Genomic DNA, 27,951 nt, shown 5'->3' on the forward strand with positions numbered 1-27,951 from the left:
GTTACACAGCAGAATAACAATGTGTGTGTGTGTGTGTGTATGTGTGTGTCTGTGTTCGAAATGTTTGAATCAAGCTGTTTCTAACAAAATAACTGATGACTTACGAGCACTTAGTCTTGTCAGCTTTAAAACCACAACATTTGTCAAATATTTTCCAGGAAATTACAACCAGAATAACTAGTTAACTTCTTTTCATAGGAACCCAAAGAGAATAAGTAGCGGACACTGTGAATTAGTTGAGTCATTGCAAGAATTCAACTGAAGACAACATCCCTTCTTTCCAAAATGTTCAAAATTTAAAAAATGAAAATTTATTGCCATTGTTGAATGAAAGAATAGAGATGTTAATTCTTTTTCATTTGATTTTGTTGCATGAAACATCCGTAAGCTGTATTATGATTACAAACACAATAAATGTGAGCATTGAAGTCAAATATAATCAATTGAATTCAACTATGTTTCAACAGATAAAATAAAAATTGATATTTACAATGATTGAGAGATTGTGCACTGCAATACATTTGCAGTGGTTCATATACTGTGCCGTAAATCCACATTTGCGCGACCTACTAGATTGAATTATTATTTTTATTCTACATCAGCAACAATTGAATTATCAAAGTCTGTCAATGCATTAAAGAATAATGAATAATCTCTTTTTGCAAGTGATTGAGCAATGTCTGGAAATGAACTGGAATTAATTCAGTTAAAAGTAATTACATTTTCCTGAATTTTAAGACTGAGATGACCGTGATCATTCAAATGAGCTAACATCAGATACTTGCAATGACGTTGGATGGGAAGTCATTGGTTCCTTTGTGGGGTAGGTGACCTGAAAAATAAAGGCATTTTCATACTGTACTATTAGTACTCAGAAATAATAGATTAAATCTAAATGTGAATCTCATTGTATGTGTTCAAAAGACTTATTTAAAAATAATTGTGCCATTATTGTAATGGCAATGACTTGATAATGAATGCTGTATTTTGAAGAATTAAAATGAATCAATATTTCAAAAGCATTTTGCTGTGATGTTGATTGGATATTTATTAAGATCAGTAAATTGAGGCATAAAACATTGTACCTAGCTTTATGGATGGAAGAAAAATGAGCCATTCAGTGATTATTGAGCAAAATTCTTTTTTTAAGTAAAAAATGTACGTAATACAAGAATTGTGAATTTCCATTAGACGGATTCCTTGTAGAGATATGTTACATCAATTAAATGATCAATATTATGATCAATGTTGAAAGATTTGTGTCAGAATTAGGAAGAGAATTCGTAAGTCATGAAAGTGAGCTTGAAACTGAACAATGTAGTCAATGACATGTAGCGTATATGTGATTTTAATAATATTGTCATTTTTGTACAATGATGAATAATGTTGGAATAGAAATGCCAAAAAAATCAACATGGTCAAAGCAGTTCTTTTCTCACAATGAAATGAAAACAATAATCATTTTGTAGCACTCATTATTTGAAATAGCAGGTTTTTAAATGTGACATATACAGTGAAGGCTAACCCTTTTGCAAAAATGTGGGAAGTTCACAAATTTAAAATGCAGTATTTGTTCAATTTGTAATAAAAATGGTTATAATTTGAATTGTCTCTAGTACACACACAACAAAAAAGGAGCTTAAAGATTGTTAGATTGACAAAGATTTGCTTTACAACATTATTGTAGTATAGTCAATATCTGTGATAAAATAGAATTATTGGTTTAAACAATATAAATCAACATTAACGACTGAGCTGAAATATAGCACCTCAATTGCATTAACTGCATAGAATAGTAAATAAATGTTTATTGTTGTCATTTGTCCTAGGAACAATAAGATACTTACTCAGGTTATTCCACTGAATAGTAATCAGCTGATGATGAATATCTTTGTGTCGCTTTATGTGCACTGTTTTGTGTGAACATTGATTTCAATAAATTTAGATATTTACATGAATTAGGAACAGACTGATAACTGGGTGTGAAAGATCTTATTTAAGATTAGACAATTTTTCGGAATTCAGGAGGTTTGCTGAACAAAACACTGTTAAGTCATCATGCAATAAACTGGATTAGAGAGAAATATGCAAATTCAATTTTCAAATGAATGCACTCGGATATTTTCAGAACATTTCAATCGTACATTCAATATAAATAGATGAATGGAAAACTAAAAACAAATTTCAGACAACTCATAAACAGATCAATAACTAAAAATTGATATATAGTAGGAAGTGGCATTTGTTTATTTAACTGAAGAATAACTTAATTTTTTTCTAATATTTATACCTTTGAAGCATCAAGTTCTATCTTTACTTTGCATATTTCATCTTTGTGAATGCAACATTATCAAATATTTTGCAAAGAATATTGATTGAGTGTAATTAGATACATTCTGTTATTAGCGGACTGAAGAATATATATAGCAGATACTGTGATTATTGGAATGAACAACAAATGAAAACATATCTCATGTTGAATTGAAAGGCAATTCATTCGATTCTTAGATATTTTCTTCTCAACAATCAGAGCTGCTCTGGCACAGCTCTGTGCAAGGTGGGAATTGAAATTGGTCTGGTAACAGAGACACGACCAGACAACTCTGGTCTGGTAACAGATACACGACCAGAGTTGCACTAGATTCCTTCATAACATTCCCAACCAGGCTGGGCAGGGCTGAAAACTAATCAGATGTTTATTGCGATAATTGGATTGGAATTAAATGGTTGGATACTGTGTACAATCTTCTGAAAATTCAGTCGTAATTTACAATAATGATGGGAGTTAACAAATGTCTTAATTTAACATGATTTTTATGATCACTTGTGGAACGACAACTTGACAGAATTGTGTGATTACTGTGCATTATAAATAAAAATGAATATAATTATTCTATATGTTCATAAGTTCCACATTTTCAGAAATGCAAATTACAATGCTTTTGATCTACACGTAAATTGGAACAAAATGATGAATTGGTCAATCAATGTGCCTATTCAGCTGAAGACAACTTTCATTCTTTCTAAAATACACGATTTCTAAGTCACCATTTCCTGTGGTTGTTTAATGAAAGAAGAGAGATGCCAACCCTTTTTTGTGTGCTTCAAAAAATTCATGGGGATTTCAATGATTTTGCACGTGAAAAATATTCAATTGTTATTGTGATTAAAAACACAATAAATGTTAACATTGAAGTGATTTCTAATCAAATCAATTCAAAAGTGTTTCCAAGTTTAAAATGAAAAGCAATATTTAGAATGATTGAGTGATCGTGCATTGCAATGTCCTTGCATTAGTTATTATATGAAAACATAGTTCCACATGTACACCCCTTACCGAATTGAACAATTATTAGGTTTTGGCAACAAATCGATTTGAAATATTTTATTAATGAATTTAAGAATAATGAGGTATCTCCTCTTACTATTCCACTGAGTAATGTTCAGAAATGAAGAGAAATATTGCAGTGTAAATTAACTGGTGTTCTCTGAATTTCAATGGCTGAGAAGACTGTGATCTTTCAAATGAGCAAAAGTCAGATACTTACAAATGATGTTGCAATGGCAATTATTGGTCTTTTGTGGGCGTATTGGCCTTATCAAACAAGTTTTAATGTTGTAGCACTCACACGAAGAAATATGGAAGGTATTAAAAGCACATTGTACTTGTTATAAAGCCTAAGTTAAAGTATTGCGTAATTATTGTAATTGATAATTGTTTCTAAAATCCTGATAGATAAATTGACTTAATATTTTGAATGCACTTTGCTCTGATGTCGATTGTCTATTCATTAAGATAAATAAACTGAAAATTAAAATATAAAACGTGGCTTTAATAATTAAAAAATCTCAGCAACAATTGAACATCGTTCAACTTTTTTTTGGTTGGTTCATGTCTATTTTATTAATGTAACTTTTATCATGATAAATGTTTAGATAAATGTCAGAACTCGGAAGAAAATAATGAGGATGGGAAAGTGGGTATTATTATGCACTAAACATAGAGTCAATGACATTTGGTACAGGGAGTCATTTTGTAGCAAAAAAAACTAATAATTGTGTGATTATTGTTCATTGACAACTAATGTTGGAAGAAAATAAAACTACCTCAAAATGAAATTAAAATAAATATCATTTTGGAGGTCACATGATTTGAAAAATGGAAATTGTCACTTAATGTGACATTTGAGCTGAAGAATCGTTCTTCCCCCCGCCACCCCCATGTGTAGTCCTGTCAATAATTTAAAATTTAGTATAAGTTGAACTAAATAACAAATGGATGTTCCTCCATTGTTTTCTTGAAAACAAAAATTTAAAAAATTAACATGAAAATGATATCGCTCTGCAAGGAATAATTTCACAGATAATAAGTGTTTGTATTGAATTTAAATGTCACCATAGCTGTAGGAGTGATTTCCCCTGACAGGGAATGAAGACTGAGGAGATAGGCCGAACTCAGGCAAGTGGAAGATGTTTACTCATGCTGCAATCAGTTAATGCAGGGATCATCCCCCCGAGGCCAATCTAGGAAGGGAGGTCCATGACACACTAATGTGTACAGTAAAAAGCAGTATTTTTACACACCTTCTGTATTACAATGTCCACATGCAATGTGGTTACAGTCGTTCCATCATGATACAGACACCCAATCCTGTAGAACACCTATTCTTGGATGAACATCAATATGGATAGCCCGAATTTCCTATTGGTTCATGGTGTTTTACAGGTGCTATAATCTCCAGGCCTTGGGATCTCTGTGCATTTTATTTCCTCACATTACAAAATTAATTTCTGCAGTCCTTTGGGCCTCTCACTATGCCTTATTTACAATTCTCAAGAATATGTAATTAGAAAAGTCTTAAATGTTCTGAGCAATTTTAAAATAGTAACTATTTCTGACAATCAAACCCTGCCTGTTTCCCTGACAGCCGCTGTGGAAGTTAGCTGGGCTCTATCCTGCAGTTGGTGTTTATTCATTCACTGGGACAATTATTCTTTCATTAATGAAAGTCAGGGTTGGTCATTTTTCTGTGTGCCTGCATTCTCTTATCACTATCTGGAATATGACTGTCTGGAATTGCATGCTTATGGACTTGGAGTAGGATTGTACAAAATGTTCTTTTTTTAACTTAAGACTGAAACACACTGTTGGTCTTATTTATCTCCCCTCCACCATTTTGTGTTTTAATTCCAAGGCAGGCTGCTCAGGGCTTCCCTACAGCAGCAAATCAATAAGGATTTCAGCATTAAAATAAAAATCAACATTCGCTACCATTAGGAAACTGTACCATGCAATATGCTTACGTCACTGAGACTTAATTCCACACTTAAAGCCGACTATACTGATTTGATCAATGATTACATATTAGATATAAGTAACAATTAGTGTTAAAACTAGTCACTGTAAACTTAAAATGATTAGAAATGTCATATTACAATCCGCAACATGTAGAATTGGAGTCGAAAACAATCAGATGTATCTTCATTTGTAAGGCTGAATATGAATCCAATGATTTCTGTGAACATTCAAATGAGAAGATATCCGATATTTCCTGTCAGTGTTGGATGACGGATCATTGCTTGGTTTGTGGTTGTGTTGACCTGGAATAAAAGATAATTTTTTCTTAGTAAAATTGGCACTATGAAATAATGATTTAAATTGAAATGTGAATCTCACGATATTTGTTACAAAACCTAAATTAAATTACTGTGTGATTGTTGGACTAACAATGAATTGGTAATCTATTTTAGAACACTGACACATTAAGTGATTCAATATTTCCAAACGGGTTTGCTGTGATATGGTAGTAAGCACATATGCTCTTACTTAAAAATTAAAATCATGGAAATGAAAGAAAGATAAATACACATACCATGCGCTTATTGTAAATTCATGCAAAATACAACTGTGGAATATGTTTAAAGCAGTTTTTCCTGAAATGAAAAGATAACTAGAATGATTAGCAGCAGGATGTAATCGCAATAAAAAATCATTCAATGTGACTATTCAGCTGCAGGCAGCTCCCCTTCCTTACACATATGTATAACTTCCAACAATTCAAAATTTACTCTGATAAAGAAAAGAACATACGCATGTAAATTCTTTTTTCTTGTTGACAAAAAAGTCACAAATTTGAATTTTTTTAGCTTTAAAAAATTTAACTATTACTGTGATCAGAAATACAATAAAACTTCATGTTGAAGAAAAATCAAATCAAATCAAAATACACATCGATATTCACAATAATTGGGAGAGTGAACACAACAATATCTTTCCATCAGTTAATGTACTGAGCCATAATTCCACTGTTATATCCCTTACTGGATTGATCAATTATTAGATATTAATAACTAAATTATTAATATGCTATCATTGAACTGAATATTAATGAGAAATCTCATTAATGTTTGAACGAGCAATGTGTCAACATAAACAGTAATTATTAGTGAAATGTCTAAGATATCTCTTTATAAATGAGGCTGAGATTACTTTGATTGTTGAAACGAGTAGCATTCAGATATTTATAATGAGCATTGGCTGCAAATCAATGCTTTTTGGTGTAGACCTGAAAGATTTTGTTATTGTAGTATAGGCAGTAAGAAATTATGATGTGCATCGCACCTTACTGAATATTTTCAAGTTTTCTAACAGGTTTCTGGTCCAATCTTCAGTTTAACAAGGGTAATTTTGGGTCAGAACATCAATAACTGCAAACAATTTAAACACATCTCCATCAAAGTTGCTAATCTGATAATTCAGAACAAATATAAAAAAATTACCTCTAAATTTAATTGACTATATTTTTAGATTATAGTCAAGTTCGTTATCTACTTATTTCCTTCCTATTTCTGACACCAGTGGCTAAATATTGATTAGATTAAATGTCATATGAGATAGACATTAGCTTTCTCTCAAAGATCTGTACAGCACAGGAATGGGCCATTTGGCCCATAATGTTGTGCTGAACATAATGCAAAAGAAACTCATCCCTTCTGCCTACCCTTGGTTCATATCCTTCCAAATTATCGAAATGAACATTAAAGAGCCTTAATGTATCTGCTTCCACCACCAACCCTGGAAGTCCATTCCAGACAGCAATCACTCCCTGTGTACAAAACAAATTGCCCCTTACATGCCCCTTGAACTTTCCCTCCTAACCTTAAACACATGTCACGTAGTTTTTGACGCTTCAACTCTGGGAAAAACTTTCTGACCGTCAACCCTATCTACGTATCTAATGATTGTACAGACTTCCATCAAGTCTTCCCCCAGTCTCCGCCACTTCACAAAAAAGCAATCTGAATTTTTCTCGCCTCTCCAAATCCAGGCAGCATCCTGGTAAATGCCCTCTGTACCCTCTCCAAAGCATCCATACCCTTCCTGGAACATGGCGAACAAAAGTGAATACAATACTTTAAGTATGCCTTAACCAAAGTGTTAAAATGTTACAACATGACTTCCTGACTCTTGTAACCAGTTCCCTGACCAATAAAAGCAAGCATGCCATTTGCCTTCCTAACCACCTAATTACTTGCATGGTCACTTTCAGGGAGCCATGGTCTTGAACGTCAAGATCCCTTTGAATAATAAAGCTGTTAGGGTCCTGCCATTAACTATCTACTTTTTTTTTAACATTTGAGCTTCCAAAGTGAAACACCTCACACTTGTATGGATTAAACTTCACCTTTAATTACTCTGCCCATATCTGCAATTTCTCTTTTTCCTGCTGCATTATTTGACAACACTCTACACTGTCCCCAACTGCACTGAACGTTATATCATCTGCAAACTTATTAACTCACCCAATTAGATTTTAATCCATGTCACTTCTATATAATTGCATCGCAAACAGAAGGGTTCCAGTACAGATCCCTGTGGATAAAAGACAGAAAATGAGGGAAATGCAGAATTCTTGAAGAAATGAGGTTTTTTCAATGACAGAATAATTCTGATGAATAATCTTCTAAAGTGAGATTTTTTTAAAAATTAACCCAATATTTTAATTCATTATCCAGTACAAACTGCTTTGAAAATATTGTATCATCTTAAGTGTTGCATTCTCACATTAAATATTATTTCATTGTCATTTCAATTATCACACCATCATGAGATTTACATTTTCGATCAATCCATTATTTATTAAGGCCAGTATCATAATGAAACATTGACATTCTTTTCAGGTCAACACACCTGCAATCAACCAAAGTTCTCTCACCCAACACTCATTTTAACTCTCTCATTCTCTTTTATTTGAATTCTCGTATTAATGGAAGGATCATTAATCAGTCTTATCAATTAAGAAATTGCTAACTATTTTTCACATAAATATTTAATTTTTTTCCAACATATTGCACAATTACATTGCAATAGGGGTTTTCTCATCATTCTTAAATTTGTTATCAGCCATTTTAAAACTAATTATTACCAAAATCTAACCGGTAATCATTGTTGAAATCCAATATCTCCAGCTGTATATGTGGAACTATGTCTCAGTACATCAACTGATACAAACAATATTGCACTCTACAATCTCTTAATCTTAGCAAAAATAATTTTAAGTGTGGAATCTTAGCTGGATTGAATTGGTTGTAAGAAAAAGTGCAGTCTGAAGAAAGGTCACTGGGCCCAACTCTCTCCACAGATGCTGCCAGACCTGCTGAGTTATTTTCCAGCAATTACTGAGTTTGTTTGTGATTTCCAGCATCCACAGTTTTGTTTACAATCTTGTATTGATTGTATTTCACCTCAATTCTAACATTGTTACAGTTCTGATTATTACAATAAGAGCTAAGTATTTTTCATGTTAAGCATTATTTAAATTACACGTGTTCCTTGTGTAAATAAACCAGAATTAACAAATGTTTGTTCTATGCTTTTACAATAAATCTTGAATTCTTAGAAATCACATTTTTTTGAAAATGAGGGAAGTTGTCTTTCGCTGAGTAGTCACATTGAATGACTAATGCTTTATTTCCAATTCATGTGCATTAAAAAGCAGGTTAATTTTAACTTATGCACATGAATAACTGCTTCAAACAAATTGACTTACTTGATTATCATGAGATTTATGTTTATTTAAGACCATTGTTGCTTCGTTCCATCATTATTAGAAATTACTAATTCTTTTTATCCATTACACAATGGAACTGTCTAATACAATCCTAGTCCAATTATAACAATAAATATCTGAGCAGTTTTCCCTGTGAATAAACACAGTAAGTATGTGATTATAGTCCTGCCCTTCCTGCATGGGAATATTATGGTAATGTGTGTACTAGTAGACCAGGAGCCATGGGTTCAATTCCCACCTTCAACAGAGATGTGTCAAAACACCTCAGAGTTGATTAGAAAATATCTAAGTGTCGACTGAATTGCTTTTCAACCAACATTGTCTCAACTTGTAACTGTTGTTCATTATAATGATCACAACATCTTGAATTTATTTGCTTCACATCACTGATTAAAGTATGAATTGGGCTTGGACTGCTTTAGTACCTGAGAAGTAAATTATTTATTAACACTAAATAGTCACGAGATTATGCAAATTCCTTTTTCTATCAAATGTCATGGACTGTATCTTGTGGTCACTCTCATATTCACTTTCATTATCTTTTTATTTTCTTCTTAATTCAGACACAAATGTTTGAACACCGATAAAGTATGAATAAAGTATTATGCTGCTTCTAAATACCTCTCAACTTTTAATAACTTTGCAGTCTTAAAGATTCTACGGTGTAAATAATTTTTAAGGTGAGGAGGAAAGATTTAAAAGGGGTCTGAGGGGCAACTTTTCCACACTGTTTTTCACATATTGGGATGAGCTGTGAGAGGAAGGGCAGTGGCTGGTACAATTACAACATCTAAAAGACTTTTGGACAGTTTATTGGATAGAAAACGTCCAAAGGGGTATGGGAGAAACACAGGGAAATGGGACTAGTTTAGTTTAGGAAACTTGGCCGGAATGCCAAGTTAGGCTGAATGGCCTGTTTCCGTGCTGTATCAGTCTAGCATTCTACAATTCAAACTTCACTGTGATTGGTCAAGGAAAGAACAAACGGGTGTTAATTCTATTTTGTATCCATAAAAAAGTGAGATGAATTTTAAATAATTTTGTCACATGAAATAGTTTGCTCTTATTGTGATTAGAAATACAATGAATGTGAGCATTGAAGTGAAATATAATTTAATCAATTCAACTGTGTTTCCATGGTTAAAATAAAAATTGATATTCACAATCATTGTGAGTTTGTACATTGCAATATCTTCACATTACTTCATGTACTGAGCCATTATTACACATTTATACCCCCTACTGAACTGAACAATAATTAGATAGAGCAACACTTAGATTTTCGAAAATCTATCAGTACACTTGTAAGAAGGAGAAATTTAATTTTGCTACATGACTGTGCAATGTGCAGACATGAACAGGAATTATTGCAGTGAAAAGTCGTTCCAGTTTTCTGAATTCATAAGGCTGAGATTACTGTGATTATTCAAAACAGCAAAAGTCAGTTTACAAAGCGTTTTGCATGCAAAATGATTGGTTCCATTGTGGGATAGTTAACCTGAAAACAATCGCATTGTTTCAATGGATTAAATTAAAATATGGATTAAAATAATATATGGATCTGACGAAACACATTAGAAAGACAAACAAATTATTCTGCAATTATTATAAGGATAGTGAATTCCTAATAAATGTTGTATTCTGAACAAATAAATTGACTCAATATTTTAAAATCACTTTGCTCTGATGTTGATTAGACGTACATTAAGATCGGTAAACTGAAGACTGAAATATAATACTTAGATTGATGGATTGAGGACAATAAATGAGCCATTCAATAGTTATTGAAGAGAATTATTTTTTGTCAAAATGCAGACAATACAGAAGTAATGTATTTCATTCAATTAGTTTACTTGTCGAAACATGCTATGTGATTTTAATTTATGTAATTTTATACTGATCGATGTTCAAACATTTGTGTCTGAATTAAGAAGAAAATAAAAAGATAATGAAAGTGAATAGGAGAGTGACCATAAGATACAGTCCGTGACATTTGATAGAAAAAGGAATTTGCATAATCTCGTGACTATTTAGTGTTAATAAATAATTTACTTCTCAGGTACTGAAGCAGTCCAAGTCCAAGTACAACAAGATCTGGACAATATCCAGGCTTGGGCTTACAGGAGGCAAGTAACATACATGCCACACAAATGCAGGCTATCACATATAAGACATAACCTAACCACCATCCCTTGACATTCGATGGTGTTACTATGACTGAACACCCACTATCAACATTATCCTGTGAATAATCATTGATCAGGAACGGAATTGGTCTCACCACATAAACACAGTGGCTACAAGAGTAATTCAACTCCTGGCTCCTGAAATCCTGTCCAAACGCTACTAGGCACAAGTCAGGAGTGTGATGGAATACTCCCACTTGCCTGGATGAGTGCAGCCCTAACAACACTCAAGAAACTTGATACCATCGGAATAAAGCAGCCCGCTTGATTGGCACTGCTGCTACTGAACATCAGTGGTGGTGAGGGTAGATGTTTGTGGATGTCCTAGCTACAATCTCTGCCTCTTCTTATTAACAAAGATAAAAGAATCTTACATTGCTCAACATTCTCATCAAAACCGAGTACAGTATTCACCCCAGCCCTCTTTTATACCAACCAGCAGCATTTCCACCACCAATAGCAGCTCCTCTTAAATTATTTTGTCAGTAACTTGTAATTAACTGGTTACTACAATTACAACTGAAAATGTGTTGCTGGAAAAGCACAGGTCAGGCAGTATCAAAGGACCAGGTGAATTGACGTTTCGGGCATAAGCCCTTCTTCAGGAAGGTCCTGAAGAAGCAGTGAACCACATTTTGAAATGATCTTTCTGAACATAATATAGATCAGGTTAAAACTGAAGTCGGTGTCTTACACAACTTGCTGAAAGGACACAGACAGTAGAATCTGAGGTGATCATGAGTGTATGGAGGTGAATGTGGGAGACAAGCTGGGACTTTATTGGAGTAGTCACTGTGAGAGGGAACAAATGCTGGATGCAGGGTTTCAGCAGCTGATGGACTGACGCTCAGGTGAGCCATCGGAAACTGAGCAAGTGACCACCATCTAATAGGACAGAGAAACTGATCCATCAGCCTGAAACTGAGTGATCACGTGGCTGTCAGTGACTCCAACACAAGTGAATGGAAACATTGCTCAGAGCCTGTTTCTGTAACATTCAACACAACCAGGAAATGGAAAGTGAATAATGAGCTGAAAACAAGGCCACTGCTCTGTTAGAGTCAAAATCATTCAATGTTCAGTTATTGGACATTATTGACTCTCAGAATATTCTAACCTGCAGAATCACAGTAAAAGGGGAAAGTAAACAACATTTTTGGCAAAGACAGAATGAGCCAACTGCTTGTATAAAAACAGCTCAGAACAAATGTGCTGAATCCTCCACAAACTGACAAACACAGGTACCATCAGTTTATAGATAGACAATGAAATTCTTCAGAAAAACCCTTCCCTGTTTATGGTGTGTGGTAGGAAACATTCTCAGTGAGAACTGCCACTTATTTCCTTTGAAAAGAATCTCTGTTTCCCCTCAGAAAAGCAGGTGTGCCCCAAACTTACAGACTGTCTTACAGACAAAGGAAACCTGATCAGGGACTCGCAGGTTAATTAAGCTATGAGTGACAGTCCATTGCACACAACAAGAGCTTAGACCACAACAGATTCTAGTGAAACCAACAATGCAATGAAAAAGGTGAATTAGTCTTAATAATCATGCAGCCTCTCTCAATCAAATAATCCCAGTCAACTTCTAAACATTTTAAAACTATTAATACCAATGTATACATATTTATTTACTTTCCTAATTTCCTCCAAAAAATATATATGACTATTCTCTTTAAAATATATTTTAAATGGTCAATTCATAATCACAATTCAGTTCCAATTATTCTTAGTGCAAAACAACTAGCAAACTAAAATAGTTTTCACGTCAATAATGACACTGGAAACTTTGTTATGTAGTTTACCCATATTTCCAAATATTGTTTCGGTTCATTATTCCAGTGAAGCTAAAATTCAAGTCTATTTATTTTCTCTGATATCCTTCCATTACTTTATTCCCTAATAACAATGCCCATGGTGTAATGGGTGACAAACATTAAATAAAATTGAATTTTCAATGCAAGAACTTGTACAAATAATCACATATTATTCAGTTCATTCATTATCGTTGATTATGAGGGTTATTTTCACTGTATGATCATGTTAAATTCACTTAAATAATCAGAGTAGAATTTTCACCTTTAAAGATATGTAAAGTGAATGTCAAATTATTAATATTTCAAGTAAAACCAAATTCACATTTTGCTCTGTGTTATTCCAGGAATGACAGGATGTGTTAATTATTATGGGAAACAGGAACAAGTGAAGGTGGTGGCTCTCTGACGTGAGGCCTTAAAGCCAAAGGGCCAGGTGGTAGTTACAGTGGGGGAGGTACCGAGTGCCCCGCTGTCCTCAGAAGGCAGTGAGGATGGTGACACTGACTGGAACGGGTTAGATGACAAAGCATCCACGTATGGACAGAGGGACGACAATGGGTGGGATGACCCACCGCCCTATAAGGCCCAGAAGGCCGTGTCTGTGGCACCACTGGGCATCAAAGGTCAACTTGGACAGACAGTAGGGAGCAACAAAGGGAACTGACAGAAACCAAACATGAACCGTTCACCTGCTGAATAACAGATGTTGGTGTGTTAACACCCAGCCTGATAGAGAAATGGTAATAACGGGCCTTATTGGGACAATATGGATGAATTAGTTGAGGTACAGTCTCACCGATGATGGTGTTAGGCCAAAATCCTTTATGCCAAGATGCCCGGACGTGTACAGCAGAACCTGTCTCTGCAATGAGTGGGTGAGGGTTTGAGCCCCCCCCAGTGCACAGCCGATGAGTGCCTCCAGGCATTCACAGATATTACAGGGATACACTGGGGAGGGGACAGACTGAATGGGCTAAAATAACCTTGGTGTCTCAGGGAACCAAGGGTATTATCGAGGCTCATACAGAGAGGAAGCCTGAGGTGTGTAAGGACCACGGGGGATTACCAAACCCCAACCTGTGATGATGAAATAGGTTTGATGTATTTAACAGATGACATGGGACCCTATTTAACTGTAATTATAAACGTGGGACTGCCAGTGGGAGATCATTCTAATCACATTCTGAATTGGGCCATGAGAGCTGAGACAAACTCAGAAACACAGGGAGGGTAGTACAGTACAGGGAGGGTACTGCAGTACAGGGAGGGTAACCAGACCCACAATGTTACAAGGGAAGCAGGAAAGGGCACATAGACAAGGAACGTAGGCAGAGAGAGGGAGATAGATGTTCACATTGTGTGTGTGCCTGTGTTCACGTAGGCACATGAATATTCATTGACGCTGTGTTTGGGAACCAGCAGAACAAATATTAATAAAAGGAGCATCTATATCAGTTACCGAAACGGATTTGCCCCTCACCCCTCAATTACTAAAATGAGAGCAGTTGGAGAGGGAATCAAGGAAGCTGGATGAAATAAATCTGTCCCAATGCAGATCATCGATATGGCAAAATATATTCAGATATGGGAGTGTGAAACTGAGGAAGGGACCATTCTGGAAGTTGCCATTTTAGAACAGTTCAGAGCAACTATTGATGTAGAGGCACAAACTCTAATATGGGTACAATCTGGCCAGGCCCAGGACAGGAAGCAAAGGAGAGGCGACATCTCCAGAGTAGTTACCTTGCAGGGAGACTGGAACAGTCACAGAATCTGGGGAGTTATAGCTAGGACCCAAACAGCAGGGCGGGTAACTCAAACAGGAATGTGGGTTATTATCTGTAGATCCTGTAAAGATCGAGGGCCCTCTCACTCCCCACCCAAACTGGATCCCATTAAAGCTGGGGCTGAGAAGGCAATAATTGTGACAGTAACAGATTGAGAGAAGCAGGGAATAGTCAGACCAACAGTATCCCAGACTAACTCACATAAGCCGGACAGCTCATCCCACCTCACTATTGATTAGACCTCCCTCAGTAAATCTGCCACTAAAGAGTATCCTACAGTAGTCAACCACACCACTTTATTTAATGGATTAAAATTGCAACAGGATACAGTCTCAGCCCTTGATATTGTGAATGGGTTACTGTGGACCTAGAACGGTCAGAATAAGCTAGTATTTACTGTCTGAGGAAAGCAGTAGACCTGGATCCAGTTACCTCAGGGACCTCATAATATTCCAGTATATCCCACCGATATATGGCTGATGGAGTGCATCGATTTAATCTTACCAACACCTCATTGCCTCAGTTGGTGAGAAAGAACATATCCGGATATTACATAGAGTATTGGGTCAGGTCAGGCAGGCCGGGCTTAAAATTAACCCACAGAGCGTGGGAAGGTAGGGAGAGATGTACCTGGGACATCACATCAGGAAGATCAAATCAGGAACGGAGGGGGACAATCCCAGTGAAACGAAAGACCATGATTTCAAAACTATCCACCCGCACACTGTGAAGGGGATAAGGCAAACTTTAGGATTGTTTAATTATTGGAGGACTTTTTTGGAGAATTACCCAGAAATGGCAGAACCATCACGAGCCCTGACAGAAGCGCGGACATTAGCCAGGTGTCAGGCAGTCAGCATATACACAGAGAGACAGCATGCCTTTGGTATAGTTCATGACCAAGTGATAGCCTGGGCTCGGTGAGGGTAAATCACCCTGTCTGTGGGCACGTAGAGCATGAAGGACAGGTCAGAGAGTTAGTGGAAGCAGCTAACTTTCCCAGTGAAGCAGCAATAATGAGAATTAGAGCTCACAAGGTAGTCAAAACCCCACACCAATGGGGCAGTAAGTTTGTGGATAAGGCAGGTGAATAGACAATAGACAATAGGTGCAGGAGTAGGCCCTTCTGCCCTTCGAGACAGCACCACCATTCATTATGATGATGGCTGATCATCCTCAATTAGTATCCTGCTCCTGCCTTATCCCCATAACCCTTGATTCCACTATCCTTAATCACTCTATCCAATTCTTTCTTGAAAGTACCCAGAGACTTGGCCTCCACAGCCTTCTGGGGCAGAGCATTCCATATACCCACCATCTCTGGGTGAAGAAGTTTCTCCACAACTCTGTTCTAAGTGGCCTACCCCTTATTTTTAAAATTTGTCCTCTGGTTCAGGACTCACCCATCAGCAGAAACTTGCTTCCTGCCTCCAGAGTGTCCAATCCTTTAATAATCTTATATGTGAAATACTGACTGAAATAGTGCAGACATTTGAGGAGATGGCAATGGCCGTAGCTACAGAAGTGAGAGAGGAAGGTTTAAAGATATTCCCAGAAACAGTCCCACAACAGCAGAAACAGGAATGGGAAAAGGGTGGGGCAGTAATAGGACACGTCAGAGTCTGGATGATCCAGCAGTGCCACTACACTGTATAAGACAAACATTATTAAAAACATATCATGGGCTGGCCCATATTGGGGAGGATAAAATGCAATATCAGATGATCCACTACAATCCTTGCCTGGAACAGGGAGAAATACAGCAAGGTTTTGTCGAAGGTGTGTAGTCTGTTCACAGTGTGAGCCAGGGAAAGCAATAAAATGGAGGCAGCAGCAGGGACCCAGGGGCCCATGGGAACAATTACAGATGGATTTTACACACACACCCAATCCCAGGGAAGGAAGTCCTGCTGGGTTTTAGTAAATAGGTTTACTCAATGGGTGGAAGCATTCCCCTGCAGATTCTGACCAAGGGACAAATGTTACAGGGAACATAGCTCTTTAGCTTATGTGCCCTGTTTGGTACTGAACAGAAATCCCATCCCCCATACCACCCCCAGAGCTCTGGGACAGTAGAAGGAATGACGCAGACACTGAAAGCTAGTCTGACTAAGGCTCTCTCAGAGACAGGACAGCGATGGGTTAGAGTACTATTTAGCAGCCTAATAAAACTGAGGACAACCCCAGCAAAGGGGACGGGACAGTCCCCCTTTGAATTAGTGACTGGATGGACTATGCAGATACCACAGGGTATGGTAGTGGGAGGGCTGGAGATGTGTGGTAGTGGGAGGGCCGGAGATGTGTGGTAGTGGGAGGGCTGGAGATGTGTGGTAGTGGGAGGGCCGGAGATGTGTGGTAGTGGGAGGGCCGGAGATGTGTGGTAGTGGGAGGGCCGGAGATGTGTGGTAGTGGGAGGGCCGGAGATGTGTGGTAGTGGGAGGGCCGGAGATGTGTGGTAGTGGGAGGGCTGGAAATGTGTGGTAGTGGGAGGGCTGGAGATGTGTGGTAGTGGGAGGGCTGGAGATGTGTGGTAGTGGGAGGGCTGGAGATGTGTGGTAGTGGGAGGGCTGGAAATGTGTGGTAGTGGGAGGGCTGGAGATGTGTGGTAGTGGGAGAACCGGAGATGTGTGGTAGTGGGAGGGCTGGAGATGTGCAATGACAAGGATAGGGTTAAACCATTTGTAAAAGAACTGGCAAAGCAGCCGCATGAGCTGAGAGAATCAGACTGTGAAAGGAAACATGGAAATATCCGAGCTGACATTCCAAACTCTGGAGTTCAGGTCAGGGGGATCGTATGAAGTAAACACATCAAAATGCTGGACTTATCTGGGGGAGCCAGAGAGGGACCTTTCCCATCCTGTATTAGTAAGGAGCTCTGAATAAACATTGGTCGTGGTGCTCAGCACAGAACTCAAGGCTCCTCTTTGATATTTCTTCCAGTAACAGTTGTGTAGGGGTATGTTGGTGGCTGGAGGTCTGTGACCAGTGCCTCTGTTCCACAAGGGTCAGAGCTGGGACATCTGTTGCTTGTAATATATATAAATGAAAAGTTTGAAAATGTAAACGTTTTAATTAGCAAGTTTGTAGATGGCACAAACTGTTGAAGTTGTGAATCGTGAAGAATGATGTCAAAGGATACAGCAAGAAAGAGATGAGTCAGAAAGTTTTGTGGGGAAATTGCAGATATATTTTAATTCAGACAAGTGTGAGGTGATGCATTTTGGAAGACACAAAGCAAGAGGAATTTGTACAATAAACGGAAGGGTCCTGAGCAACACTGATATACAGAGGGATCTTCAGTTGCAAGCTGAAAGATCCCTGAAAGTGGTGAAGGAGGTGAATGGCAGGCTTGCCTTCTTTAGTCAGGGGAGTGATAATAAAACTATGATCAGGCCACCTTTCGGGGATTGTGTGCCGTTTTGATCACCACATTATAGGAAGAAGGTGAAGGCTTTTGGGAAGGTGGAAACAGGTTTACCAGGATGTTGCCTGGATTGGGAGAGGTTAGAAAATCTTGGATTGTTCTCTTTGGAAAGTCAATGTCTGTGGGGTGACCCAACTGGCACAGAGTTTGTAAACCATGGTTTACTACAGAAATTGTATCTCTTGTTAAAAAGAAGAAAGAGGCTTATGTGTTGATGAGGCAAAATGGTACAGATGAAGCAATAGAGAGTTACAGATCAGCTAGGAAGGATTTAAAGAGAGAGTTAAGAAAAGCAAAGGGAGGACACGAGCAGTTTTTAGCAAACAGAATTAAGGGTAACCCTGAAATTGACTGCGGTTAAAGTACTGCCCACATTTCTGATCCCCTTATTCCAGGGTTGATGTGATCACACCAGAGAGGGTACAGAGGAGATTGATCAGAATGTTTCTACAATTGGAAAATTTCTGCTCTGAGGAAAGGTTGGATAGGCTGGGGATGATTTCCAAGGAGGATGAGCTGAGATTTAATTGAAGTGATAAAATGCTGAGGAATCCAGATCGAGTGGATAGGAAGGAGCTATTCATTAACTGAGAGGTCAGAAACTGGACGATTTAGATTGAAACTAATTCCCAGAAAGAAGGGGAGGAGAGAATTCATTTCACTCAGAGATGGTGGGGAGCAGGAACTCATTGATGGACTGGCAGAGGCAGTAACCAGCATCACATTAGAATAAAAGGACATGGATGTAACTGAGATGCTGGAACATGCAGGGCTGCGGACTAAAGTCTGCAGAATGGGATCATTGTGATTGATTTAACATTTCTCCAGAATATTAAAGTCAAGTCCAATTTGAGAATTTATGAACATCATCCGACCTGAATTCCAAATGTCAGAATAAATTTATCAGAAAGTTCAGCACAGATCGAGGACACTTGGCCTATCCTGCATGTGTTGGCTGTAATAGAATGACCCAGGCTTTACAGCGTTATGTACTCACCAATGAGAGCAGCAATTTCAGACTGTGTACTCTGCCCTCTATGTTGTTATAATCTGTTTTTTCAATGTATTTCTTTCAGAGCTGCTCACCTTGTTTCCTGGTTTCTTTCCCAGCCCTAAATCCATTCCCCATGGCCTTGAGGGACTACCATTTCTGCAATTTAATTTCTCCTGCCTTCCCCCGTGTGACAGACTGTCTTTTTGTCCTTGTCTCACCCCCACCTTGCACACAACTTGTTACATTTCTGATGGTTCCCAGACCTCTGTGACTTCACTGCGCATCCTGGGTCAGGGGCACAAGTTGTGAATTCTCTTCCTCATGAGATAATTGGAAATCTGTCTGGCTGCAATTTCCCCCAGATTTTATTTTGTAAATAAAAGAGGATTTGCGTCAGAGTCAAGTATTTGTGAGCCTTCATCCACAATCCTGAGCACTTAGACATAATATGTGACCCTCCCACAGATGTGCAGGTTTGATGGATTGGCTGTGCTAACATGGCCTGTAGTGTGTAGGTAAGGTGGGTTGTGTTAGCCATGCTAAATGTGGGGTTATGGAGGTAGGGTGGGACAGCAGGTCATTGCAGACTCGATGGACCGAATAGTCTCTTTGTGCGCCTAAGGGATTCTGTAATTCTAACTAGTTGTGATTGTTGTCACATTTTCCTAAGTCCAGGTTCATTCATCTCAGGTACACATGCTACCTTTTGTGTTTCTGTGTGTGCCCGTAGTGTTAGGTAAGGGGTAAATGTAGGGGTATGGGTGGGTTGCGCTTCGGCGGGTCGTGTGGACTTGTCCACAGTCTCCATGATTGTGCAGATTCAGTGGATCAGCCATGGGAAATGCAGTGTTAAAAGGATGGAGTGCTCCAGGTGGGATGCTCTTTGGATGGTTGGTGGGGTTTGATGGGCCAATGCTCTCCTGCCACACTGTTGAGATTCTATTCTATGATTGTGGATAAAGGCTATTCTATGATTGAGGATAAAGCAGGGTGTTCTTGGAGAGGCGGTAATAACTGGAAAGCTGAATCCAAAAATCACCACCTTCACCAAAGGAGATTTTCGGAAAATGACAGATAGTCAGGTGGATTAGCATTCCAATCTTAGATAGTGAGGAAGCGTGTAGGAGATAATGATTTTGCAATTTTAAACTGAGGGGAGACAATGATTTATGGTTTTAGATTGCGTCGTACATTCGCAGTGTGAATATCCATCCTGTACTTTATTACAAAGCCAAGGTCACTGACAATGAAAACCAAAACACCCAGGAAACATCGCCTCACCACGTAATCTGATAAAAGAATTCTGATAAGTCTGGTTGAATTTAGAACAAAGATGAAAAGTTGGAAGATTAAATCCAATCCCAAGATCCAGTGCTTAAACAAAAGGAGACGACAATAGGATGAGGCAGGAGTTGGCTAATGTAGACTGGAAACAAAGACTTTATGGTGGGAAAGTTGACGGACAGTGCGGGAATATCAAAGAAATTTTTTGAAGTGCTCAGCAAAAGTATATATCAGGGAAAAGGAAGGACTTTAGGAAAAAAGGAATAATCTGCCATGGGTGGCTCAGGAAATAAGGGAGTCTATCAAACTGAAATAGAATGCATACAGATTGGCAATGACCATGGAGATTAGAAAAACTTTAAAGATCAACAGAAAGCGAGATGGGATTGGGGGAGAAAAGTGATTAATAGCTATCCCCAGGGCTGGAATAACAGTTTATACTGCTAGAGGGGAACATGATGTTTGGGGAACATATGGCCTCTAATTGTTGAAGCACTTAACTGTTACCATAGAGATAATCCTAAGCAAGTTAAAAATCACAGCACACTCCAAAAGCTTGTATTTCCAAATAAACCTGTTGGACTATAACCTGGTGATGTGTGGTTTTTAAACTTTGTCCACCCCACCACCAGCTCCTCCACATCAGAATCCCGATAGACAGCCCCACTGAAACTGAAGCGCCTGTCACATACTTGAGGGAGCCACAGGGGCGTGGGGGAGGGGTGTGTGGTTTAACCACAAAGTGCTGAACTGAACTAGACTTTCTAACTGCCGTTGCCATGGAGATAATACTGAGAGACAGTCTCTATTCAAAGTCCCAAACCACAAAGGTATAAGAGTGGGAGCTGTACATTGGACAGGTGGGGAGTTACTTGATGCTGCCTGAAGGTGTTTTGCTTGTACACTATCCAGGTAACTGCCATGTCTCATCAATAAAGTCTCAAAGAAGACCTCTCTGAGTTCTGTGCCTAGTTATTCCTATCCAGCAGGGTTCAGGAATATGAGGACACAGCAGTCAGTCTTCACAGTGGAGGATACGAAGAACATGCCAGTAATTGATAAGGAGACTGAGGAAGGTGAGGACCTAGATAATAACCATTATCGTGAAAGAGTTAGAACTGGATATGCTAATGTAGCTAAAGGTAGACAAGTCTCATTGCCCTGATGGGATACATCCCAGGATACCAACAGAGTTAGTGGGAGAAATAGCAAATGCACTTAGAGTCATAGAGTCTGACAGCAGAGACAGGCCCTTTGGCCCATGCCGACCAGAAAGTCCATCCACGCTAACTCCATTTCCCTGCACTTGGCCCATTTGCTTCTGACCCTTTCCTATCCATGTATTTGTCCAAATGTCTTTTACCTGTTGTGAGTGTTCCTGCCTGAACCATTTCCACTGGCAGCTCATTCCATATACATACCACCCTCTGTGTAAAACAGTTGCCCCTCAGCTTCCCTTTTATTCTTTCTCCTCTAACCTTCAACTGATCCAATCAAGCCGTCCAATCCTTGAGTTCCTGGGAAAAAGACTGAGTGCATTCACCTTATCCATGCCTCTCATGGTCTTATACACTTCTAGAAAAGAATCCCCTCAGTTTCCTCTGCTCCAAACATAAAATCCTCCCTTGTCCAACCTCTCCCTATAACTCAGACCCCTGAGCCCTGGTAACATCCTTGTAAATTGTTCTGCACTTTTTACAGTTTAATAACTGAAACCTCCATTACATCCATCATATTTCCAGTGTTTCCCTGCGGGGCTGGAACCGACGGGACAATGCCAATGGATTACAATCCATGATCGAGAATGAACCCCTTTACAACAATCCCGTTTTCATAGTGTTCCCCATGGTGCAGGTATCCTTGTGTCTTTCTGGTTGCATGGTTAATTAAAGACTTGTCCTTCTACAAAGCAAAGTTGTGGCTTCATTGTTCCTGGGAAATGTGCCATGATTTTTCAGACTTTCAAAAACAAATGAACTCTCTCTCCACACTCACCACGCTGACATGGACTTGGCTGTGTCTCAGTACTTTTCCAGTCACATTGAGATTTGAAATATTTGCCCACGGACAGAATGCACACCTTCCCATCCAGATGAAAAGGCCAATGATATTCAGATCGGCACGGATCAAGTAACTATCAGATTTGACCATGAAGTTCAATTTGTATTTCTCATCCGCAAATCCACCCTTTCAGTACCATACAACAGAGCACACAAGTTACCACTGTTAATACAGGATGGAAATTCATAAGACAATTGTAGTATTAAACTGTAGTTTTCTTGTTTCTCCCAAAGCTTTAAACCTCAGTCTCACAATTTCTCTCTTCTGTGAACTGAAATCCAAACCAATCCCCCCACTCCTTTCCTCCACACCCAGTTCTCTCACACACTCCCTCTTCGAATTCAGTTTCCTAGCTCCTGATGAGAACCATCCTGCATACACTGCTTCCTGCTCACTCTGGCCAAGACCCATCTTACTAAAATGAGCCAAATTAGAATTCTAATTGCAGGCCCATCCTTGTCCTTTTCCATAACAACCCTGAATCTTCACAAAAGAGTTCTAATAACTTTCTGCAAAACGCTGCTCCACTGATAGTCTGATCACATGTCAGGGTAGCAAGAGAGGGGCCATTCCCCTGGGTCCTGCTCCTAGAGGGATGAAGCTGCTAATGATAGATTAACCCCTCACACCCACAGCCTCCTTCCCAGGCACTGACCTATACTGTGCATAATCCCACAATTGCCAGCACTGCACCCATGCACTTGTCTCCCCTCCTACAGCACGAGCTCCCGATCATACAGGAGTCCAGGTGATTGACAGCAGCTGCTGCCCAATATATCAGAATCCCTACAGTATGGAAACAGGCCCTTCGGCCAAACAAGTCTATACCGACCCTGCAAACAGTAACTTACACAGACCTATGCCCCCTAACTAATTTAATCAATACTATGGGCAATTTCGAATGGCCAATTCACCTGCCCTGCACATCTTTAGATTGTGGGAGGATGCACAAACCCCACACAGACAGTCGCCCGTGGCCGGAATCGAACCCGGGTACCTGGTGCTGTGAGGCAGCAGTGCCAACCACTGAGCTGTCTCTATAGGGTGGAGGGGGCGGGGCTGGAGGACTGGGACAACGAGATTGTAAACAATGAATGAATGTGGTGAACACTGGGGGATGGACAGGTCAGTGAGGGACAGGAGCAGTGCAGCAGCAGGAGGGGATCCTGGACAAACTGAGCAATGGGAGAGTCTGACAGGAGAGAAACTACAGGAAGGGTCTGTTTGGAGGCTCAGGCAGGGACAGCTGGGAGACAGTATGGCCTGGTGGCTTGGGCAGGTTTACTAATCAGCCTCTTCAAAGATGCTGTTACTCAACTCTGAGCCTGATCCTCCTGATCCAGAGGTAAGGACACGTATACTATTTCCTGGTGGGCAAGGGATACAAGGACTGCCTTTCAAAAGGAACTCCCCTGTGTTGGTGACATGAACAAGACTCAATACAGACTCACTGAGAAAATGCTGGCGTCCTTGAACTTCATCCAGAATATTAACACCTATAACTGGGCAACGCAGACCCCAATGTACAGAGTTAAATCCTGGATACCAATAACAGCTTTGTGCATGGGAAATCATATCTCATGAATTTGACTCAGTTTTTTTGAAGAAGTAACAAAGAGGATTGCTGAGGTCAGAGCATGGACATGATCTACATGGACTTCAGTAATGTGTTTGACAAGGTTCCTCATGGGAGGCTGCTCAGCAAGGTTAGATCACATGGAGTACAGAACTGGCCCGAAGGTAGAAGGCAGAGGGGGCTTTTCAGGCTGGAGGCCTGTGACCAGTGGAGTCTCACAAGGATCGGGGCTGGATCCACTACTTTTCGCCATTTATATCCATGATTTGGATGTGAACATAAGAGGTATTGTAAGTAAGTTTGCAGATGACACCAAAATGGGAGATGTAGTAGCAGGGAAAAAGATTACCTCAGAGTACAAGAGGTTCTGGATCAGATGGGTGAATGGGCTGAGGAGTTCAGTTTAGAAAAATGCGAGCTGCTGCATTTTGGAAAAGCAAACTTTAGCAGGACTTATACAGTTAATAGTAAGTTCCTGGTGAGTGCTGCTAAACAAAGAGTCCTTGGAGTGCAGGTTCATAGTTCCTTGACAGTAGAGTAGCAAGTCGATAGGATAGTGAAGGCGGCAGTTGGTCTGCCTGTCTTTATCAGTCAGAGCATTGAGTATAGGGGTTAGGATGACATATTGTGACTGTAGAGGACATTGCAAAAGTTGCCGAATCAATATTCCATTTAATTCTGTTCTCCTTCCTATCAGGTGGATGTTCTTAAACTTTAAAGAGGTCAGAAAAGAATTATAGCATGTTGCCAGGGTTGGATAGGCTGTTTTCCCTGGAGCGTCAGAGGCTGAATGGTGACCTAAAGAGATTTTTAAAATCAGGCTGGGCATGGATAGGGTAAATAGACAAGATATTTGCCCTGCAGTGGGGGAGTACAGAACTAGGGGACTGGGAAGGAGGGTCGGCAGACAGAGGGTGGTTGGATCGAGAAGGGTGGGTCAGAAATGGGTGGGGAAAGAGAGGGGGGGATAGAAAGGGGTGGCACAGAGACAGATGGGGACAGAAAGTGGGTTTAGAGAGGAGGGGAACAGACAGGGGGAAGGGGGGGGGCAGAGACCAACAGAGGTAGGGGGAGAGACAGACAGACAGGGGGGAGAAAGAGAACAGACTGTTGGGGGGTGGGGAGATAGAGCATGGGGAACAGACAGAGTGGGGGGAGGGGGAGAAACAGAGTGGAAAGATGGAGAGTCATTTTGTAGATCTAAAACTCAACCCAGTTCCTGTTTTCTCATCCTGACCTTAATTCCCTCCGAAGAGCTCAGAACAACTGCTTAGTTCTTGGAAAGTAGAGTTTCAGAGAGATCAGGTGCTGAACATGGCATTTGGGACACTAACATTGAATGGAATGCGCTGACCAATAAATGGACTCTGGTTCGATTCCACTGTCTGTGCGGTGTTTGCACATTCTCCCTGTGTGTCTGCGTGGGCTTCCTCTGGGTGCTCTTAATTTCCTCCCACAATCCAAAGACACGCAGGTTAGCTGGATGAGCTTTGGGTAATGGTAGGGTACAGAGTTAGGGTGGAATGCTGTTCCGATGGTTGGTATGGTCTCATGGGCCGAAAGGCCTGCTTCCACACTGTAGGGATTCTGTCACTGAGTATAGGGGTGAGGAGGGCACGTTGTGGCTGAGTAGGGCATTGGGGAGGCCAGTTTTAGAATATTACATTCAATTGTGGTCTCCCTGATTTCAGAAAGATGTTACCAGAATAGGACTCAACCTCTTAATGACAAATTCCTGGGAAGTGTTGACAGACAAAAAGACCATGCAGTGTGGGTTGACAGTTCCTTGAAAGTGTGGTTGAAGGTAGACAGGTCAGTGAAGGTGGTGTGCGGTATGCTAGCTGGTATTGGGCAGTGCATTGAGTATAGGAGTTGGGAGATCATGGTTCGGTTGTACGGTTTATTGGCTCGGCCACTTTTGGAATCCCCAGACTGCTTTCAATTCCAGTCTCCCTGTTATAGGAAAGATGTTGGGAAACTTGCAAGAGTTCAGAATGGTTTTACTAGGGTGTTGCAAGTATTGGAACACGTGAACCATAGGGAGAGGCTGAATCGGCTGAGGCTATTTCCCTGCAGCACTGGACACTTTAGGTGGCTTTATTGAATTTTATAAAGTTATGAGGAGCAATGATAGGGTGACTAGCCATGGTTTCTTTTTTCCTCAGGGTAGGGGAGACCAAACAAATGTGAATCTTTTTTCCAAGGTGGAAATGACAAATTCTATAAGAGAGATGGCAAGTTTCAAGGATATGAAAACCGAAACAACTGAAGATGCTGTAAACCAGGAAGAGAAACAGAAGTTTCTGGAAAAGGTCAGCAGGTCTAGCAACATCTGTGAAAAGAAATTAGAGTTAACGTATCTGAGGAAGGGTGACCAGACCCGAAACTTTAACTGATTTTTCTTCACAGATGCTGCATGATCTTCTGCGCATTTCCAACAACATCTGTGCAAGTTTAAAGGGAGTTGTTTGGAGTATATACCTGAGAGGAACTTTATAAAGTGCGAGTCAGACCACATCTGGAGTAATGACAGAAGGTTTGGTCCCTTTATTTAAGGAAATACATCATTTCATCAGAGGCATTTCACAGAAGATTGACTGGGATGAACCCTGGTTTGCAGGGATTATTTTTTAAGAAAAGGCTGAAGACGTTGGGACTTTACTCACTGGATTTGGGAAGAATGAGAGGGGATCTCATTGTAACATGTAGGATTCTTAAGGAGTTTGACAGGGTAAATACTGAGAGGATGTTTCTCATCATGAGGGAGTCTGGAACCAGATTCTGGGTCAGTCACAGAATCACGGATTCTGTTTTGGATTCGTCAAGTTTAAGGCAACACCGACACAGGTCAGGGGTTTCATAAGCAATGGAGCTGGGGTGAGGTGGAGAGAAGCAACATTTTAAGAGATTGTAATTCCTGGTGTTTGTGATTGTGTAGATGTCTGATCAGAAGGTCACCTTGGGGTCAGATATGAGAGCAATATTGTGAAGAGTGTGGTTCTGCCTCAGACACTTCCCAGTGAGAGGGAGGGGCTCAGCAGTAAGGGAAAGTAATTTGTAATAGCAACTGAAGGCAGTGGGTTTAACCATTGCAACGTTCCGTTGCAGGAAATTGCAGCCAATCCCGTAGTGGGAGTGTGATGAGCAGTTTGATAACTGAGTAATGGAGAGGGATGATGGGGAGGGGGAGCTGGGCATTGTCAGTGTACATGTGAAACCTAACACGGTGCTTTTGGGCAATGTCACCTCCTGGCAGTATGTAGGTGAGAAACAGGAGGGACCAAGGAGAGATCCTTAAGGGACACCAAATACAAGGAATTCAGAAAGGAAAGGGAGAGTCAGGATGGAGTAGGTTTTTGCAACAACGGTGGGGTCAAATATTAGTTTGTAGCAGAATGGGAGAGAAGGACATAACCAGAAAAGACAGACAGGTAGAACAAGGAACAATATCTGTGAATTGGGGAGGGGGAGTGATGAGGAGGAGGAGCAGCCCAACTCCAAAAGCACTATTCCTCCATCAGTGACATCACCCAACTCCACCCTAGTCTCAGCTCATTTACTGAAATACTCGTCCATCCCTGTGTTATCTCCAGACTTCATGATCCAAACACACTCCTGGCCAGCCTCCCACATTCAACTTCCATGTAATCTCAAGAGTATCTAAAACCCTACTGCCCAAGTGCTCACTTGTACCAAAACTTGTTGATTCATCAAAAGGCTCCTATTAACAAGCAACAATTTAAAATTCTCA

At 39.8% G+C, this 27,951-nt stretch overlaps 1 long non-coding RNA gene across 5 annotated transcripts in view; it reads right to left on the reverse strand.

Moving 5' to 3' along the window:
* Positions 1–288: 288 nt before the first annotated feature.
* LOC140470862 (uncharacterized) overlaps positions 289–27,951 on the reverse strand; it is a 1,231,916-nt gene continuing 1,204,253 nt past the window's right edge. For all 5 annotated transcript variants that reach the window (XR_011956764.1, XR_011956768.1, XR_011956766.1 and 2 more), the window contains 3 exons: positions 7,804–7,873; positions 5,874–5,934; positions 289–5,601 (listed from right to left, as the gene is read on the reverse strand). This is a non-coding gene — a long non-coding RNA (uncharacterized lncRNA). The remainder of the gene's footprint in view (positions 5,602–5,873; positions 5,935–7,803; positions 7,874–27,951) is intronic.

Source organism: Chiloscyllium punctatum, chromosome 52, assembly GCF_047496795.1.
Source record: "Chiloscyllium punctatum isolate Juve2018m chromosome 52, sChiPun1.3, whole genome shotgun sequence".
In the NCBI taxonomy this organism is placed as follows: Eukaryota; Metazoa; Chordata; class Chondrichthyes; order Orectolobiformes; family Hemiscylliidae; genus Chiloscyllium; species Chiloscyllium punctatum.